Raw genomic sequence first — 21,123 nt, 5'->3', positions numbered from 1 at the left:
AAGTGATTGTCGTTCCCTTGGATTTAAGTCCCTTACGAAATAAAGGTTTTGGGTCCTCAAAATGCCTCGCATGGTTGGAAGGGAGGGTTGAGGAGCCTCGAAATCACGGCTTTGGTGTCCCCTATACCAAGGGGCCGATCCGAGACTTCGTCATGGTGGAAAACGTAACGTTGTTATGGCCAGGGAATTTGGGTGGATCTTGAGAATACAGGCCTGGCGCCTTTTTGGGTCCTCTGAAATTAAGTCTTTCCTGAAAATAAATGTTATGTTGCCCCACAACGAAGGCATTGGTGCCCATGCTTCTGTCCAGTATTTTAACCCTGAAATGCAATGTCACTCACCGGGGTAAAATGGGATTGCTGACAAAGTCAGGAGGAGTGGTGGCTATGCTATAAGATGGGATATTAGATGATCAGAATTGAAGTTACCTGGCAAGGAATCAGGGTCCTACTTTCGCAAAGCAACATGTCTGCGTGTCACTCATTCATATCAGATTGTCAGTGTGATCTTCGCATCGTCATAGTTTTATTCATCTGTTTATCATCGTCATAATTGGGATTTTTTTCTAGAATATCTTGCTGAGGTAAGTTCTTTGAAGCCTGTTTGTGCATCATATGGACTTCAAGCTACAGCATGTTTCTGATTCTAAGGTTCTTTTCTGAGTCGATGTCTTCATTGAGCATTTCGGGGTCTATTGAAAGATGATGTCCATTTGATTGGTTTTCAATCCATTCAATCCGTGCGAGCCGGCAGATTTGAATATCCAGTCCGGTGCTAATCCATGCTTTGATGGAAATTTCTGGTCCGGTTCAGTCCGGCTGGTGGATTGATCCAATCTGTGAAGTGCTCTACTGGCAGGCACAACGTGAAGCAAGGAGGCACTGATTTGGCACAAAAAACAACAAGTGCTAAAAGTAGATGGTTTTATCAGCTTTAAGGCATAGTTGGGACATAGTGCGGTGTAGTTGCACCTCCAGGGGTGTATACGCTACTGATCAGCCGCGCGCGGGTCCACGGAGGCGAGTAATATTGGCGCGCAACAAGGCCGATTTCCCGCTTTCACGGCTGGCCTGTTTCACCGCCACACTGACACTACTCTACAGCCGGGTACCTCAGGCATCGCGTCTGCCCATATCCGACATATCGCCTAGCATTATCAGACACAGACATGACAGTATTTGGCCATGTGCGGGTGTCTGCACCACAGCAGTAGGGCCGACCAACACTGTTAGACACATAATGGCACTAAAACCGACACCTGGTCTAAGAGCATAACGTCCGCGCCTGGCAACGAAGCGGACAGCGCTGGTGGATCAATCGATAATTTGATTACTTTACCGCGAATATAACTGTTACGCTCAGCAGTCTCGCAATGTATCACGCCGATTGGCACCGAAAACCGAATGATGACCGGTATTTAGCTTGTAGCACACGACCTTGTGGTCACGGTACGAACATTTCAGCGTCGTGCCGCGGGCTAACGTGAGCTCTCCAAGTGATTTCCAGGCGAATTTCACGGTATTGTGGGATGCCGTAATTGGTACTCAGTGCTGTAAGCAGACGGCGACGGCGGCACTGGTTTGCATTAACAAATTACCTTGCTTTAATAAAGGAATATGACATGGCGGTGTCTCTCGTGTTGAATTTTTGCATCCACCCACGCTGACACTGCTCATCCTGTTTTGCAAATAATAAAACTGCAAACACAGGCAAAAAAAGAGAATGATCCACAAGTGATCCAATTTTTTGTAGATCCCAAATACCTAGTATTCGCTAATTGTCGGATGCTAAGTTGCTTAACCCCATGCTTATGCGTGGGCTCATTTGCCCTTACTTTTCACATGTCATCGCAAAACATCGCCAAACAGGCGTAGATGCAATCTGGCGCGGCGAGACGAGCCAGGGTGATGGAACAATATTTGCACGGCGGAGAAAAACGTGGAAGAGAAGAATATAAGCGCCTACCTGCACGTCAAGCAAATATTGGAACTTCTAACCTGATCAAGTTTCTACAACACGTCATACATGTAAGTAATTGTTCAAAGAAACGAAAATGATCACTTGCAGTCACGGTGAACAGCGCGCGAGACACTGATAGGATCGTGGAAGGGCTGCGTTGGGGAAGAAGATCCGAACCATGTCGTCAACTTTGCAAGCAATATTCAGGCTAAATGGACACAGCTTGGCTCAGACTCCGTGAACTTTGGTAATCAAACCCATTGTTTATTGAAAAAATCACAAAAGTCCTTACAATCAGTTTTGGATTTTCAAGCCAAGGAAAAGTGCCCTCGCAAAGTTCTTGTGCTCAGGACATGCGCATGGTATTGGTTGTAAGTGCGGTTTTAGTGATGGCTTGAAAATCTTGGCCATGCCTTGATTTATGTGTGGATGGAGTGAAATGCCCAGATTTCCGGCTCAGACTTTATTCCGACCCTTTGGCCTCTTGGCGGCAGTACAGGTTCCGTGGACGGTTGACGGGAATGTTTCACATTTGTATCGGGTTTTGAGCCGAGAAAGCCATTTTACAGAGCATCCGGTGCAGTTCAAAGCCCTGTCCTTCTGAAGGCGTAAAATTATTTGATTGAAGATGTAAATGCCAGCGAAGTTGTGGTGACTATTTCATTGTCACCCGGGCACGCATGACGCCATAGAAACATCACTCAAATACTGCCATCCACTGGCCTATGTGGTGTTCAAGGCCAAGACAGCTCTGATCGTCGAGATGTTCGCGTCTGACGTACCCGACCCAAATTTCTAGGATGAACGGGCTCCCAATGACTCTTGACTAATGATTTGCATTCAGTGTAAGTTCCAAACTCGAATAAAGTGTTGCGCTACATGATACAGGTCTATTGTGAGTGGTGTTAGTTATGACGGAAATAGGGGTTGCAATCGAGAAAAAAATGAGACTAGTGCCGGAACCGAGCATGCCAATACAAATAACCGATACCTAAAACGGGATGGCATGCAAGAATGGCACGAGAAAGATCCAAAACACGCGCATACAACCATATTTGGGTTCCAAAAACGCTGCACCCATTACCACAATACCTCTGGAGAAAGTGAAGTACTACAAGTGACTCAGCCCGTCCTCTAGGGCGACAATTTCGCACGGCGAGCTTAGCAGCCCTTCTGACGTCGTACAAACTTGCCAGGATGCACTCAAACGATGACATATTCAGGAGCATAAGGGTGAAAGTTGGTTGTTTAGGACGACCTTCTGCACCAGTACCAAAAGCGTACCAATAGTCACAACTATGCTTAAAACCTACCAGCTTACCAATATCACTAGCATACCAATAGTCACAACAATGCTTACCACCTACCAGTCGGTGGCGGCGGTGACGACTTCAGACCTTATATCGCAGAGGCAGATGCGCCAGGGCTGATACGGGAACATCGGGGGAATCGGTGTCCGTTCCTGTTTAGGGCTGCGGGAGGGAAGACACGTGGCGCAGCTGGCGATGAACGTAACACGTTCGAACCTAATCAGCGCGTCCAAAGGCAGATTTGCCAGCAGTTTGATAGTAAATCTGAACACGACTCCGGCGCAAATACCATCAGGCGCCCGCCGATCATGCTCCTTTCCTTGTAAACGGTTCACAGATGCTCGTATAGCCAGGCGGCCGCCGCGGTTACGCGTCCTCAAGAAAGCAAACTTATTCTCAGGGGCCCACTGGTCAGCATACGAGTCAGATGATGTTACGCGCACGACTCGGCACGTTGTAACTCCGGTACACCCAACGTCAGCACACGCCCTGCTAGCCACAGGGCTAGGATGAAGCGGGTGACTGGCGTATTGTCGCGATGGTAGGCCCGGTTAGGCACCAGTGAACGACCGTCTCCCCGTACAGGGCTGTGCACCCTCAACCACGTTATACCACCTCCACCGTTTGGATGGTGATTATATTCAAGTGGGCAAAAACGGAACCAGATGTATTGAGCAAGATCGTTCATCCTGATAGCCACGGTACCCCAAAATCGGCAGGGATCCCACGCAACAGGCGCACTGCATCTGCAAGGGCCCGCTGGATATCAACCCCCCGTCCTTAACTAATCCTCACAGACTTTATGTATTTGGAGCCCCACCGTATTCACTCCGAGCATACACGTCCGATGGCCCGACTCATTCTTGGCCCGCACACGGGCGGGCCCTCCCCCCCCCCCCCCCCTCCGCCCGTCCAACACCCTGGTATTATAATTGGTACTTCCGCGCAAGTATTTGTGAAGCTAAATATTTTTTATTTAACGCATTTTAAACATGCAATGAAACCACGTGCATGCCTCATTTAAAACACCAGATAAATTGGTTATCAGCTATGCACCAACGCAGCTACTGGGCCGGCATAAGGTGTTCCAGAATCTGGACAACTCCTTCCCACACCTGACGTCCAGGGTGACGGCTCCCTATTGGAACCACGCTCCTTCGCGTCTCGTCCGCAGTGGGGTGGCCCACGGCTCCTTCAACCACGCCCACCGCTCACAGCTTCTCAATTCTAGGCACAGACTTTAGGCAGCGCCCCGTCCAGGGCAGAGATCACCCCGGCGACTCTGCGCTCTCGCCTCCCTTCTGCCGGAGTGAGCTTTGCAAGGTGCTGTCCCACGGCGCGTCCCTCAGAGGCCTGGAGGAAGACAGCACACCTGATGGGACGGCGGAGCCCCTTGGCAGGCAGCGAGCGGCCGACGTGACCGGCGTTTGCGGCTCAGGTCTCCAGGGCCGGTGCACCCTGGAGATTCGGCCTACCCGACGACTTAGTCCCTTGTCGTCTTCCCTCTTCTAAGCGTCGATGGGGATCTCTGTACGTACCGAACATCCCGCTACCAAGGGCGTGTAAGGCTTGTCGTACATCACGTCGGGAAAACGGTACTGGGTGCTTATCTCTCCGGAGGCTCTGCAGACCAACGGATAGATTCCAGTCACTGCCGTGCATGACCCTGAATCCCGGGCGGTCCGAACTGGTCCCTGACCATGTCATGACCTTTGCCTCTTCAAAGCACGACCGGTGAGGGCCATGAAGCATGGTCGGTGAGGGCCAAGATGAAAACGGCCTGGATCCTTATGGCCGTCTTCAACGGCTAAACCCTAATAGTCCCGGCGTAGGCTAATGAACGATTCACCGCGCCAAAGCGCGCGTCAGCGGCCTCGGTCACCATACCTAGCCATACTGAGCGCGAGTGCCTGGTCGCCGCCTGATGAAGTCATCTCCAGCCTTGCTTCAACGCTAAATTATTAAAACGCAATACGCCACCTGTGTTGGCAAAATCATTCACGCCTATTGACAACACCAGTCTACTTCTCTAACCTTCGTCCCAGCGCGCTACAGCTCACCGCCACACACGGGCCCACCGACGAAACCGCGTGATATATCACCCCCGCCTTTAATTATGGGATTACACCTCTCGCCCCGAGACGTAGCGACGAGCCGAAAGGGTCGCATGGCTAGCTCAGCCAGAGGCCGTCGATAGGTGATCAGCGTCGGGGTCATCTTGCTCTCGATGCGCGGCTATCAGCTCCTAATGTGCGGTGTTCTCTCCGTTTTGCCTCGGAGACTCTCCAGAGAACCCCCGGGGCTCTCCTCCGAGACTTCCCCGCGCTCTCTTTGAGGTTTTCTCTTAGAGATTCCCTTTCGACTTATCTAAGACCCCTTTCCAATGCATTATTTTGTCGCGCCTTGTTCTTCATGGGACGATCCACCCTCTGTTATCCGCATGGTCCAACCGTTTGGCCGGAACTTCCCCACCGTCCAATATGTTGCAGTGACGGCTTACCCTGCTTCCAGGGTCGACCCCTGACGTGCCCCGAAACCAAAACTCGGGCGTCGCGTCGCCAGTGACGATGCAAAGCCCGTCCGTTCTCTCCTTGCTCTGCCTCGGTCATACTCTGCGCGTTCCCTCCAGCCCGGTTCTCACGGGCCAGAGGGGACGCACAGGGCAAGACCGTGGCGTGGCGCTACTGATACTAGCTGGGGTGACAGCGGCGCCAACACGGCGGGGTTCTCGGGCAGAGCAGCAAACATCATCAAAACATCTCGGGCAGACGTAGTCCCGCGTGCATGTCTTTCGTCGGCGATGCGGCATCCCCGGTGTCCTGGAATTGCCAACTTAGGGTGTAAGGCAGGACCCCATCAGGAGGAGCTTTTCACTTTTTTCCCGGTATTTTAGTTGAATTTTCATTCATCTACCTCATATTTTATGTGAATTCATCCCTCTTACCTGATATCTAATCACACATACCGAACCCACATTTCCCTTTCAGAGGTTATAAGATGTCATTCAAAACCGACCACACTTAAAACCATCACGTATAAACAAGGACCCGATAACCTGGACGCGTATGGCCATATCCTGCCTTTCCTACACCTGAATCATGCCTATGTACGCACGGGGCAGGGACACCAGGTACCTCCAAGCCCGAAAGCCCCAGCGACTCCAGCCGCTTTTATGCATCAAGTTTGCTTTGTTTACAACATGCATCACAAGTTACAGGTGTGTGCCAAATGCAGGGTTTTCACGCATCCCCATTTTTTTTTTTTTTTAGCCGCACCGAGCAAATACCACGCCAGCAAAGCAAAGCCTAGAACGAACACGAGTAAAGCCTGGCAGACAACTTTACTCCACGTATATTTTTTAGCCCAAAGAAACTTGACAACTAAATTGCACCGCTCCCGAAATTTAAGAGTGGAAAATTCACGAAATGCCTCCTAAATGAAATATAAAAGCTAAGTATATTCATTTAAGCACTCATATGCACAGATTGGAAGCCGAATGAGTTTATTACAAAATTTGGCCAAACAATTATGATCATTTATATTTTTTAATTACGTTTTTTCTTAGCTTCATGCGAATGTGATACAATTTCATCTTTTCTTCGTTTTCGGATTATGTTTAAAGACACTTCATATGGTTTAATACGTTGATCAATTTCTCTGCAAACTATGTCAACTGCGAACTAGTACGCATGCTTTATAAAAATTGAATTAGTTTACTAGCCACCCAAACATGTTCCATATGCAGCCAAGAGTGGACAATTCATAGGGCATGAAGGAGACAATTTGAAGCACGAAACGTATTTTTACCGCCATTTTTGTCCTGTTAAACCCCTAGATAGCCTTTTCTGGTTCATGGCGGAGCTTAATGATGACAAATCTATGCCATATCAGCTTCACTACCTCGCAACGTTACCTTGTCCTGCCGTACATGGCTTTGGGACAGGCCTGGCGCAGCTAATACAGAAGTGTTTGGGGGAGAAACTCTACCCTTCGGGACTGATTTCTTATGCAGACCCCTCCTACTTATTTCGCATTTTAATCTTGTATGATGCTGGCGTGGTTGCTATTCATATTTTGTGGTTGGGCTGAATTGCCCTATCCGTCAGCAAAGCATGCGAAAGATGCTGACTTTATAGGGTGGGGGGGGGGGGAGAGCAAAAGAAACTTACCCTTAAAAAGCCATTAAGTTTCTCCTGCGGAGCAACTATTTGCTAACCGTACCTACTTTCAACACATGATTTGTAACTAGTTTTAGCCATTTTCTGTTTTAATCCATCGAGCTTTGTTCATAAGACAAACTGTGATGCCACAAGACATATGGTTAAATGTTTGCTGTTCTATACTCTTGATTATTTGCCGTAAATTGTTGAAGATGTCCCTCATGTCTGCTTTAACAAGATGCTGCCCGCAGTTGCCATGGTTTGGTGACTGACAAATGACTATTCTGTAGACATGCACTAGCTGTTTAACACAGGAGTGCTCTGAGCTGCATAGCAATTACATTATGAGGTAGATATCTGTTTCTAGCAAAAGTCAGACCTACCATTTAAAATGTAAAGCCAACATCTCGATATTTAAGTCACTAAATATGAATAACTAAGCCTAAGTGGATGCTTTCGTTGCAGCTGAAAAGGCAAGCAGCAAAACAAGTTTTGTGGCCATTTGTAAGTTCCGTTATGTTTGGAGAAGAGAGATTGTTTTATGGAGCATACCCACTATTGCCCTTGACAGAGGCTGACCATGACAATCGGAATAAGTTGTTCAAGGTGATTTGAGAGGTTTTGATTGGTGTGTAGTCAACCTTGTCTGGTGTCAGCAAGCTGACACAAATGAATTGACCCAAAACACAAGTTGAGTAGACCAGTCAAAAAATAAGCTTTATCATGTTTTATCACAAATGCTGCTGTCAAGAAAAAGGTGAGCTGAGCTAAGATGATGTTAAACATACGGGCTACTCTAAAGTAAGTGGGGCAGGTAATTGCATGCCGTGTTTTTGCGTGTTTCACACAGTGGCCTGTTTCGGAAAGAGGGGGCCACCATTATGTCCGTTCGAGGGGGGGGGGGGGGCAAGCGGTGACATCCCTCCTCACCGGACGGTGCACGCTGTTTTTCGCACAGATTCGGTCAACAACAGGCGTCGCGTTATTGTTTCGGCGGGGCAATCGGCTGAACTGCCTGGCGGATCCACATTCACCGCCCCGGCCGCGCTCTGTCTAATAGTCTCGTTTGGTTCGGCGGCAGGGAGCTCCTGGCCACGGCCGGCTTGTTTGTCCCGCCGGGAAGTTTCACCGATCCTGAGCGGGTGGTGCGCGAATTGGAAAGCATCGCCAAGTATGCTCATGATACCAAACAAGCCTGTATGAAGCGCAAGCGGGAGGCTATAAGTGCCCATAATCACAAGAGATAACACAAGGTGACAGGGGGCTGCAATGTCAGACAAACGTATCCATGCATACGTGCAAACATTCCTTGCGCCGTACCAAGCGCAAGCATACCGAACGTCAATCGCCTCCGGCAGTTCCGTCCGAGTGGACACGGCCCACTAGCGATCATTATGATTGACAGATGGGTACAGTGACTGCCACACTAGACATTCATCCTTGTCTGTCCACAAGCGGACAATTGCAGGTTGCTATGATTATTCAGCTTCAAAGAGCATGGCACAACGTCAAGCACTTCCGGTTGGCCAGAGCTGTCTCAATACAGAGTCGAAGCAAACCGGCAGTAAAGCCCGGGATCTTTAGCTCTGTCTCCGTCGGGAGGCCATCAAGCGTTATTTGCACGATCACCGGCGATGCCGCATACCGTCCTCAGATGCACATTGAGGGTGACAAACGCTTCATCACTCAGTGCAGCACGCAACTCTCAGCTCGGTGGCCTACCGTTACAGTTATGTCTGCACTCTATTGCAACCGCCTGCTGCGAGTCCTCCGCTGACAGCCGGCGATGGTGCAGCTGATGGCTGGTGAGGGTGCAGCTGATGGCTGGTGAGGGTGAGCTGACAGCCGGCGAGGGTGCAGTATGGCTGGCTGAGGGGTGGGTGCAGCTGACAGCCGGCGATGGTGCAGCTGATGGCTGGTGAGGGTGCAGCTGACAGCTGGCGAGGGTGCAGCTGATGGCTGGTGAGGGTGCAGCTGACAGCCGGCGATGGTGCAGCTGATGGCTGGTGAGGGTGCAGCTGACAGCTGGTGAGAGCGCAGTTGACAGATAGTGAGGGCGCAGCTAACATCTGGTAAGGGCGCAGCTGAAAGCTGGCGAGGGTGCAGTTGGCAGATGGGGAGTCCTCAGCCGACAGCTGGCGATGGCGCAGCTGACAGCTGGTGAGAGCGCAGTTGACAGCTGGGGAGGGCGCAGCTAACATCTGGTAAGGGCGCAGCTGAAGGCTGGCGAGGGTGCAGTTGGCAGATGGGGAGTCCTCAGCTAACAGATGGTGGGGGCGTAGCTAACAGGTTGTGAGGGCGTAGCTGAAAGCTGGCGAGAGCGTCTCGGCATCATCGTCAAGATGCAATAAGGAAAACAACTTCAATTATCTTCGAGTCAAAATTACGCTGTCAACGCTCCGTCATGGCAGTAAGTTTTTTCATCGCTGCTGTGACCGCCGTGGTCATGACAACCGCCGTGAAACCTCTACTGGTGCGTGTGGAAGAACGTTTGTGATTGGTCCAGCACGCGGCAAGGGCCTGTTGCAGAGAAGCGCATTGGTTGAAAGTTGAACTTGTGCATCACTATGGTCCATTTGATATTCCCATTCTCAAAGTCAAAGAGCACCTCGAAAGAGTCACTGTGTTAACAGTCGTAGGAATGCCATTGCCAATCAAAGCCATTGCATAAGGTTTCATTGAATTCGCGGGAAAACAGCTTTATGTTCGCATACCTTTTTGTCTAAACGAAGTGTTTTAACCGTTCGCAGCATTTAGTACAGCAACGTTTCGACAAGTTAGTGGGCTGCAAACATTACATAACACGCACATTGAAAAAGTAAGACAAATGTAGCATTTTACTATCATAGGGGTGAGCAGGGAGTCCGATGAGGTTTCTCCCACAGGAGAGAGGTGCTTGCAATAAAAATTCTGAGCTATTCAGAGGGATTTCAAGAAACCTGGTATCACTTTTCAAGTTGTATGCGTCTAATCTACCAATAAATGACAAGTTAAAAATGATGGCGTACTCCCTTTAAGATGTGTGACAGCATGATCGTCAACGAACTAGCTGTCATATCTCACTAATACGCATGCAGGAAATACAATCCACGAATATATGGCGGGCCCTGTAGCCCCAAGTAACCGCACCTCGCCCAGATGTTGATTTACGCAATCCATTTAAAGGCGTAATCTACCATGGGGCTTTTTCAACGCAATGAAGGGAACCTCAGGACCAGTTACGTCTAATAAGAACGCTGGTTAGTGTCACTGTCAATGCATAATAAGGTTGCCAGTTTTAACAGCATCGATTTTAATAATGCTGTCAACGCTTCGTACCAGCAGTATGCTTCTTCCCTACAGTCGCAAGATGATCGCCGTGCGGTCATCATGATAATCGCCGTGCTCCCCTCTACTGACGCGAATAAAAGACCGTTTGTGATGTGGCCCGGCGGGCGACAAGAGCCTGTTAGCGAGAAGCGCATTGGTGGAATCATGAACCAATGTGTCACTTCGTACCATGTGATACTCCCATTCCCAAAGACAAAAATCACATCGAAAAGAATCACTGCGGTAAACGTCACGGGGAAGCAATCAAAGCCATAGCATTACGTTTTGCTGAATTCGCGAGATAATAAATAGCTCATGGTCTCGTACCTTTTTGGGTAGACATAGTATTTCGAGCTTTCGTAGCATTTATTACACAAATATTGATACACTAGTGTATTTCAAACATTACACAACATGCGCTTTGCAAAGAGCAATGCAAATGAAATGTATTATTTCCACAGTGGTGAGCAGGGAGCCAAACGAGATTGGTTACTTCAAATCGGAACGTTGACGTTTTTGGAAGGAATTCAAACAAGTATTAGTGCTGATCAACTTACACGCGTACGCGTAGTGAAAAGTACAAACGGGTGGGGCGCTCCTATAACCTGAAATGCGATGATCAGTTGCCAGTGTGCATTGTTAGCGATCCGGTCACGACAGCGACTGAGCTGTGTTCAGTGCACCTGTGGTGTGCCTTCTGGGTGCCCGTGTCGCTGTCGCGGTACCGAGTCGTCCGGCAGTTGACGTTCCGACCACCTCTCCGCAGCTGGGCCGATCAATGCGTCGCGGGGCAGCAGCTCCGAGGCTTACTGCGCGTCACAGGCCGCCGCCGCCGCCGATGGAGCGTAGACACGAGCCCAACTTCGGTTACGCCGGCGGGATGGCCCGCGTGACGGGCAGGCCCGGGAGAGTTAGGCCGCCCTGCGAGCACTGCAGGAGTGTAGCGGGCGGCAGACCGTGGGTTTAGCGAAGGGCAGACCATGAGGTCATGATGTGACACTGTACTGGTTGCGTGGACACTCCTGGATGCAGGCTCGGTATTACTGCCCTTCGCGGATTGATGATCTGGGAACCGATCCAGTCCTGTTCATTAAGAAAATGTTTCAATCGGCCTCTCAGTGCGCCTTACCAGTGTGCGATTCTAACCCGGCCTCAACCGGCAAGGCATACATGTTGCAGATAATAATCCACAGGAATATACTTTCGAACTTGGTCCCACCGTCCATGTCAGAAGCATTGTGTGAATGAGCCCCTGATGCTGAGGGAGGTAAGTCAATAGCGTCATTCAAAAAGAAGAAACAGAACACGAACGCAACCAAAATTTTGAATGTGGTTGTCCCTAGACCTGTGCTTGGTGCGCTATTGATTTTACGCTGGCCCAATTTTTCCCTTTGCACCTTTGCGAGGCCTTTGAGAACAGACAAACAAGGCTACCGAGAGTCAGATGTTTAGGTCACTAGATATTTGAGAAGTGACATTTTCAATGATCTGTGTCGACCCCTCGGATTCCGCAGCCTGATCTTTCAAAGCTTAGGCAAAAACCTGGGTAAGTAATAAACAATTGCGTCACCAAGCACGAGTCTGTTTTCCCCTCATCTGCTGCCAAAACTCAGCCAGAACTTCGTGCAGTGTTATGTAGGCTCATGTTACTTGACTTACAGGCTGGCATGACTGGCCTGGGAATTATGTATAGCGAGAGTCATGCTCCTGCAACTATTACGTACTGTTGCGTTCGCGCTCGCCGTGTTCCATCCGGCCTCTGCCAGGACTGCGAAGCGTTCGTGGAAACACTGATCAAAGCCTACGCAGAAATGCCCAGACGGAGGTACCGAACAGATTGGACAACAAGGTGTTTGCATCTCCCATACAATGGCGCTCAGCTTTCACGCAAGCTAGACAATATCGCAGGAGTGTTTGGCTGCGTGTCCAGGAATCGGGACGTCAGTTTCATGATATGCTCTTGCAAGTTCGCATGCAATGAACCCCGAAGAATTGGTTCTTGCTGTCGTTCTTGCCTGTTTTTGTTCTTGATTTCCAGCTCACGCTCTCGTCGGGAGCACGTTGAAAGGTTAGCCATGGTCGTTTTTATGTGTTTTGCACAAGACATAATGAATTGATGCTCAGCAACTGTTTTTGCATCTTTCTTTTTTCAAACAGTTCGTTGGATAACATGGCTAAAACATGAGAATGACAGGCTGCTTACTTCATCTATGACCTTCGCTCCCTCAAGGCAAAGCATTTATGGCGATGGACAGGCGAGCGGAGATGCAATCAACATTTTGTTATTGCTTTAGTAGTACGCCATTGTGGATGCGGTATGAGGGCTGGAGGTTTTAGGCGCTGCGATGGACGATTTTCTTCATGGATATTGTTTTTACGGTCTGAGGCCAGATATATAAAACATTATCGCCGCTCCTTGCCAAAAAATAATTCACTAAAAAACTTTTCTCCGCTTACCGAGTTTTACCAACGGCCTTGCCACCCGACGTTAATTTCACTGGTCACTCCTTTTTTGGACTCAAAGTCAACTGTTGCCTATCAGAAGTGCCAGATGCTATCGTACCGCAAACAAACATAATTGTTTACGATGGTCGATTATGCTGATTGAGAAAGACAAATAGCTTTTATTGTTACCAGTTAGGTGCAACAAGTGTCTTTTATGTGCAATTTGTATTTTTGTTCCGCAACAACATTTTAACGTCTATATTTGAAACAAATTTCCACCCGAGCAGTAGTAGTCGTCAAAGGTACACAGGGAGATATAGCTCGGCGTGCGAAACTTTTGCGTTTTCTGACTAGTTGAAGAAGGTATGAAACATTCCGAGTCGCGTAAAAGAACAAATACATTCATGGTTATGCCGAGTAGATATAAAGCAAGTGTGATAAGTAACTTATTGGAAACATCCTTTGCTGAGAAACATGTCAGATCTGAATAAAATAATACTACATGAGTAGGCGCTTGGGCATTGGTCGCTCTTCTGTCCACGTTTGCGGGAAGTTGTGTTGAGGAATCTGAGCTGCCTGAACAACGTTCTTGGAGCACGGCAGATAACTTCGTGTGTGAGAGGGTCAGCCCACGTCCGGGGGGAGGCAAGGGAGTGGTCATGTCCCCCCTCCCAATTCAGTTTGCTGGTTATAAGTGACTATTCAACCACAAGCATACCACAAGTAATTCAATGAAAACAAGGACATGCATACTTTGAATAAATTATCCAGTTAGTATCTCATTGGCAAAATATTGCACGCAAAATTTACGGGAAATGGCGTTTAAATTATGGCACCATGCGGTAAGGCACCTATTCACTACCATGGATTGAAATCCCATGGCATATGCCCCCCACCCCTTGCCCGATTCATCTCCTGGTTTAATGACACTGCTTGCAGCCCCGCGTACAAATTTTCCACTGCTTGGCGCATGCCTACACGGTACCTACCTGCCAAGGAGTACACCTGGGTATCCCTCCATCCTCCCCTGATCTCCCCAGAACTAGCTTACCTCGGTGGCAGAGAAATCGAAAGTAGGTCGTAGAATCTAAGCAAATAGGTCTAGTGGGATGTAGGATCCAGGCAGGCAGGTAGGATTCTCTCCAGATACACAACCAGGTACAATTATGCATGTCTTCACTCGAAGCAACTCGTGCCCGTTGGTACTGGTTTACGTAGGCATCCATCATCACGTTGAGTTCAGGGTTCTAATGTGGTCAAAATAATCGCTTATACTGAACTGATAATAATTATTGGAAGATACAGCTGTAGCTTACAGTGCTTTCAATCTTTTTTACCTCTGGTAATGCAAGCTGAGAGAGATTTTATCTACTACATTTTCATGCATGGCTATCTATTAACATGCGCTCGTGTGGGGGTCATATTGACCCCCCGAAGGTTTTTCTGGATTGGTTTCCGAACGATGCGGTGTAGCCGCACTTAATGTTGCCTAGCTGTAGACACCGAAATAGCAAATCGTTTCATGTCAAAAATTTAGATGTACCTTGTAATGTTGCTGACTTACGGCAGGTCAAAGTCAGGCCAAGGATTTGGCGAAGTCAATTTCGGGGAGTCGTTCAATCTGATGCAACAACGGAGTGTGAGAAAGCCATGCATCCCTGAGATTCTTTCTTAGGCAACGCAACACTTTAATGATTATATTCCATTGACCTAGGGTCAGGTATGAAGATCAGACCAATGTCCAAACCAACCTGTTATATTTCTCTAGGGCTTGTCGTATGAGGCAGTTTCTGGCGCTGATTTCGAATTCATTGATAAGAGGAACAACATTAAACATCTTCCATGGACTTCTTAAAGATCAGAATAGGGCACTGACTTAATTGACCCTGGCCAACACTCTATTATTATGATCATACTGCGTAGCGTAATGTTTATCGCTTGTTCAAATGCAAACCCCATAGCAGTCTTGTATGATCTTGGTCACCATGACCTTCGAAAGAACAATGTCATTCTCCTTAAATGAGCATGTTACCCTTTGGTTATAACATATATGTAGGTTCTGGAGGCATTTTGGAGACCAACTTGGTGTCTGACCTTGTTTGACCTCGTTGACACGAGTGTCATGATATAGGAGTCTCAAACCTTGACCTAAGTGAGCTCACGTGAGTGAGCTCCCTAAGTGAGTTCCCTTAGTTCCTGAGGTCTCAGGAGGGTCAAAGTGACCCCCACACGGGCGCAGGGTATCCAACCGGCCACCCGGGCGCATGTTAGCGTAGCGATTTTGCAGCATGTCACGACGTGGCTCTGGCCGGAGAGGGCTTGTTAGGGGGATCCTCCTTCCAGGAGACTACTAAATGATCAAAGTATCACAAAACACAATTCGCAATGTTGTTTGCGCCTTTAATGCAACATCAGGTGCTGTGCATGTGTCGTGTCCCGGCCCCATGCAAATGCATTTTATGTTAATGCTTCATTGCAACAAACCTTTCAGCCTTAGCATGGATCTGAATCCCGGCAGAACTACTGGGACCACACCAATGTTGCGTTGTGGTAAGCCATTATTGTTTGCTTAGGGGACTTGGGGGTAGAACGTTACCAATGACGTAGTGTTTCTACCTGTCATTACGTGACTGCGTACGCTTGTTATCAATCTTTGTAAGAAATCATGCTTGACTATATGGGATGTGACTGCATGGCATCCATGGTTTGACGAGCCTCGGACGGCGAAGGGACCTCAACAAGGCGCATTGACATGGGGGCTATCTACAGGCCGGTGCAATCCGGTGTGGTCGCTGCGTTGCAAAACTTGTTGGTGGGAGATTAGTGAATAAATGACTGCAAATTCATTCACACAGTCAGTTTGCGAACGCTGAATGCATGCCTAATGTATCACAAGTGTGGCAAACTGCAGGATCTTTAAGTGTGTGTATAGACCTAGCAAAGTCTTCTTTGTGTTGTGCAGATAGTCCTTGGGTCGGTGGTGTTTACCATACAGCTTTCCAAGCAAATCTTCAATGATAACATTGTGTGCCCTATCCATTTTCATTTGCATGCACCGTCACGCTTGGCATGTTGATCACCTCTCAACTCATGCTGTGTCGCGGCAGCACGCTCTGCTTCACCGAAGATTATGTTGTCAACGCTTACTGGAAAGGTGGACATTGCCGGTTAGCAGCCGTCAGCAGACAGGGAAGATCATGGCCAGGTTTGGTTTGTAGGTGCTTCATGTCTTTCGTGCAGGTGTCCGGTCAAGTGCGATCAACAATGCACGATGACATTTTCCGGTGCTTTGAGGCTGATGGGAAACTCACTGTGTAACGTTATTTGAATCAACAGCTCTCTCATCTCTTCGAATATTTCCAACATTTCCTCCCAGGATGACTCTCAGGCCACCCTCGATACCTTGAGTCCCAGTCTGGGGATAGCCGACCACCGCAAGAAGTTGGCCGAGGCGCCCCGGCCCCGGGACGTCATCGCGCTGCACGAGCAGTACCGGTACCAGGCATGCCAGTTCTTTGTCCTGTGGTGAAAAGTACTATTCGACTTGCTCTCAGTTACTTGCAGTAAACATATGTGATATGGCTATGACGCTAGCGTTGCATGTATCATGGGAGGCTGGCCGGCACCGGACAGAACGGTTGTTTGGCATGTATCATGCACAAGGCTTCACTGTTGTGTTGTGCTGTTGTGGTTGATCTAGCACAGATCCTGAACTGTTGCGCAGGCGTTCGAGGCTTTGATGACTGATCGGTGACGACAAAACTGTACTTATTTCCATGAAAGCAACTTACCTAAGCCTAGCCTACAGAAAGGCCCTGCCTAATCTCATCCTGTCAGACCTACTTGTATCACACCAGCGCTTGTGAGTCAATTATTTTTTTCCAAAATTCCTTCTGCTACTTGCTATGCAATTAACCGCCTTAACCAAACATAGAGTAGTTCGTATGTTGAATATCATTTCAACTTACTTCACCTATTTCTTGCCAGCAGTAGTTGTGATAAAACATCATAAACTTATTTTTGGCTGATATCATCTCATGTTTTGGTTCAAGTTTGCTGCTCGTTTGTTGCTTTTCAGCTGCAGTAAGGCATCCGTTTGGGTTTGGCTAAGCATATTTCATTAGTTACAGCTTCAGATGTTGGCTTCACATTTAAAATAGAAACAAGGGTTTGTTATGTGTGCTTCGACAATATGAGATAGGAGTGAAAAAAATTCACGTAAAAGATGGGGAACAGAAATGAAAAATTCCTCCTCATAGTGTGTTGCCTTACACCCAAAGTCGGCAATTCTAGGACACTAGCCCCGCTCATAACATGAGCGCTGCCTTCGCGCTGTCCTCCTCATAGGAGGAGCCATGGGCCGTGGCGTCGAGACGTCGTCCCACCGAAAGTCACGCGCACGATTCGCGCGAAATTCCCCCGGCATGGGGAGTACGTCGGCCTCAGGGACGTGGCGCTGTGAGGTCAGCTCCTCGTGCCAGTGGACATGGCTGTGCCATAAAGTGTTACCTTATGTCCAATTCGTGTTACGAAATGTCGCCCGTGGTCGTGGAAGGACGTTGTTTATTCTTGCTATTTGTTCTCGTTACGTAGGCAGAACACGGGCAGCGTCCCACATTGCATGGAGTGGGGTGGCCGCCGCTCGCTTAGCTACAAACTGGCCTTGGGCAGGAGGAAGGCAAAAGGCATTGAACTCGGAGCCGGGTTGTGGTGGCGTGAAATAATATCGACATCTGTATAGACATGTCACACCTGTCACAGTCTTGTCACACTTTTAGGATAGCCGCCAACCAACCCCACCATCACGAAGCGTGATGACGACGCTTCAGCACGCCATCATCACGTACTGATATGTTCGCGCATGTTTATTTACGAAAACATTTTGTGGTGCCGTTGATACGCGGAGGACAATGAAGCGAACTAAAAACCGCCACCACAAGGATTTCGTGAGCAGCGCGGTGCCCACGCCCACGCCACCGCGACGCTCGACAATTCGCTGAGTGCACATCGTATAACTGGAACACCCTCGCATGTACTGCTGACTCAGAAGCGGCCTCAACCGGAGCGTTGTGACGCTCGCAATGCTGCACGGTATCGTAGCGGGGGATGTCGCTGGTCAGTGGAGGTGCGCAGTGTCAGCAGATGCATGTGTATCGGCAGGTGCCGCCGCAGTGGCCGTTGGGGCCGTCTCCCATGTTTCCCTGCTGGTAGCTGTTGGACACGTCGCAGCCGCAGCAGCTTGACCCGTCCGCCGCCCGCCGCTGGCGTGGGCCGGCCTGCCCTACCCAGTCTGCTGGCCGCGCCACCGCCACCATGGCCAAGCTGGGCTGCGTGCGAGGCGCGACGCAGATGTGTGTCCCAACGGTGCAGCGGCCGTGAGCAGGTCGCCTGGAGATGGGGATCGAGAAGCCGTGTTCGGGGTCGTGACTGATAACTGCCGTGCGAGCTTCAATTGTGAGTGAGTGGGTAGGGGAGCCGATGGCGTGCCAGGCAACGGAACATGGTGTCGCCGTAGGGGTGGGATCGCCGGGGGACCCCGCTGCATGCCGGCGCGGTCATTTCCGTTATGCGTCTTTCAACGTCGGCTCCGGCGTGTAGGAGCGAATGAGGGGCGCTCGCGACGCGCGTTGGTGACAACTAATTCATGATGCCCGCCCCGTGCTTGTATAAATGGTACAAAGCATATACACGGCTCGATTCCGCGCTCGCAGATACAAAACAGCCTGACCACGGCCTGGTCCGACGTGAGCGTGTTGTGCGAGGGTGTCAGGGTTGGGTGCATGCCGTGGAGCACGAGGCGCGTTTGTTGAGGACTGCCGAGTCTCCCAGACGAGTTCTGACGCAGTCGGACGTGAGCACCGACAGAGCATGAGACAGGTGTCTCACGTAACAGGAGGAGGTTCTCTCACGTGGGAGATTCCCGAATGGGATTGGGAGGATGTGTGCGAACCGTGCCCGATGAGCAGGCGGCGCCACTGCAACATGAGCCGGCCTGATGCTCGACAGGAAATGGTTATACGGTACGCCCGTCAATTATGAGGGGAGCGCGACCTTCCTGGCGCGTGCGAGTGCTCTGCGTACATGGAGCAGAGCACAAGTGCACAAGGGGCAACACATGGAATATGGAGACATGGCTCAAAAGTAACCTGTCTGGCAGACCATCTGCCGGTAATTCATCAATACCACTGATCAGTTCATTGGTACATAGCGCGAATTTGAACAGCGTGACAACGGTACCGACTCGGGCTTCGACACCCACGCGGGGCGTCAAGCATGCGCGGAAGTAATCCGAGTAAGCCTTCGCACTGCCCCAGCGGAGGGAGGGGGTATTGCGAGCGCAGTCCGCTCGCATCACCTCGTCAATCTCGGCGCGGCCGCCAACGGAGTCGTCGGCAGATTTGTCACGACACGATCCGCACGGGCGCCGCCGCCGCCGCCGTCGCCATGATGCCGCGGGCAGTTCCTGGCTATGTGGCCTGCGACGCCCAGCTGTCTCAGATTGAAGTTCGGGTTGTCCGGGCACCGCGAGTCGCGTGACGAGCCTGAGCGGAGCGACCACGCGCGGCGCAGACCGCGCAGGGGAGGGGGAGAGGGGGCCGCCGCCGTTCAGCGGAAGCGCGCGTGCCTCTTTTATTCTTCTATAAGGCATTTTTTTCGTGTGCCGACGGGCGCACCGTGGCATTGACCGCAGCAGCGTATCTGCGCTCGTCACAGCTGGCAGTGCCGTGTGTCGCCGTTCCTCCAGTATGACACCCAGCATGTTCCGGATGTATGGAAACCTCCCCTCGACCTTGCCTTTCACCATGTGTATGACTGTATGCCTGTACATGACTGTATGCCTGTACATGACTGTATGCCTGCGCATGACTGTATGACTGTTCATGCCTGTATGACCGCATGCCTGTATGACTGTGCATGCCTGTACGACTGTGCATGACTGTATGACTGTGCATGACAGTACTTCGCGACAAATCTGAACCGACATTTAAAAACACGCATTAGTTCATGCAAAAGCCAATTAGTTCGACCCGTTAATGCAGTTCACGAAGCAAACCACAAACCGGGCGTCATGATGTACGTACCGATTAGAATCCAGCATGCAGAAAGATCAAGAAAGCAGTGCCATGATTTGCGTTGTTACCTTCATGACGTAATGTGACTGATGGCAGGAGGCTACGTACCGACTAGACATTCGTTCACTAGATTGTCGTTCTCGTCTCCTCCCGTTCCAGTCGGCTCCGTCCGGTCCCGACTGGCCCCGTTCTGTCCCGTCCGATTTCCTTCAATCAAGTGCGGCCTCGTCTGGTTCCGTCTAATTCTGTCCGGCCGTGTCTGGTCCCATCCCGTCTCGTTCTATCTGACCTCATTAAGCTCCATTCGGTTCTATCACTTTCGTCCAGTTCTGCCCGATGCCAGCTGATTTCGTCCGGTTCCGTCCGATGCCAGCTGATCTCGCCCGGTCTGTCCGGTTCTACCTGGACCTGACTGGATTCGTTCATTTCCGCTGCCCGGGTCCGTCCGGCTCCGCCCGGTCCAACCCGATCACTTCCTGTCTCGTTCGCTTGCTCCGAGCCCTGCACGGTCTCGTCCGGGTCTGTCCGGTCCCATGTAGCTCCGGTCTGTCCGGCCAGATTCCTTTCGGCCACGTCCGGTCACGCCTGGGTCATGCCGTCTGTTACCATCCAGTTGCGTCTGGTCGCATTTAGTGCAGTCCGCTTACATCCGGTCCCGTTCGGTCTCTCGCCTTGTCCCAACGGTCCCGCCTGGTTTGGGATAGTCCCGTTCGGTCCCGTCTGGCCCCGTCCAGCCTCGTTTAGTCCCTCTCAATCCCGTTTCATGCCATCCGGTCCAGTCTTGCCTCACCACATTCTGCACAATTAAGCCCGGCCCTGTCTGGTCTTCTTCTGTGCCTGTCTGGTCTTCTCCCGTTTCATGCCATC

Source organism: Pollicipes pollicipes, unplaced genomic scaffold (genome assembly GCF_011947565.3).
Source record: "Pollicipes pollicipes isolate AB1234 unplaced genomic scaffold, Ppol_2.1 Scaffold_2555;HRSCAF=2994_pilon_pilon_pilon, whole genome shotgun sequence".
Taxonomy (NCBI): Eukaryota; Metazoa; Arthropoda; class Thecostraca; order Pollicipedomorpha; family Pollicipedidae; genus Pollicipes; species Pollicipes pollicipes.
The sequence above is the reverse complement of the archived record's forward strand: the minus strand, read 5'-3'. Positions refer to the sequence as shown.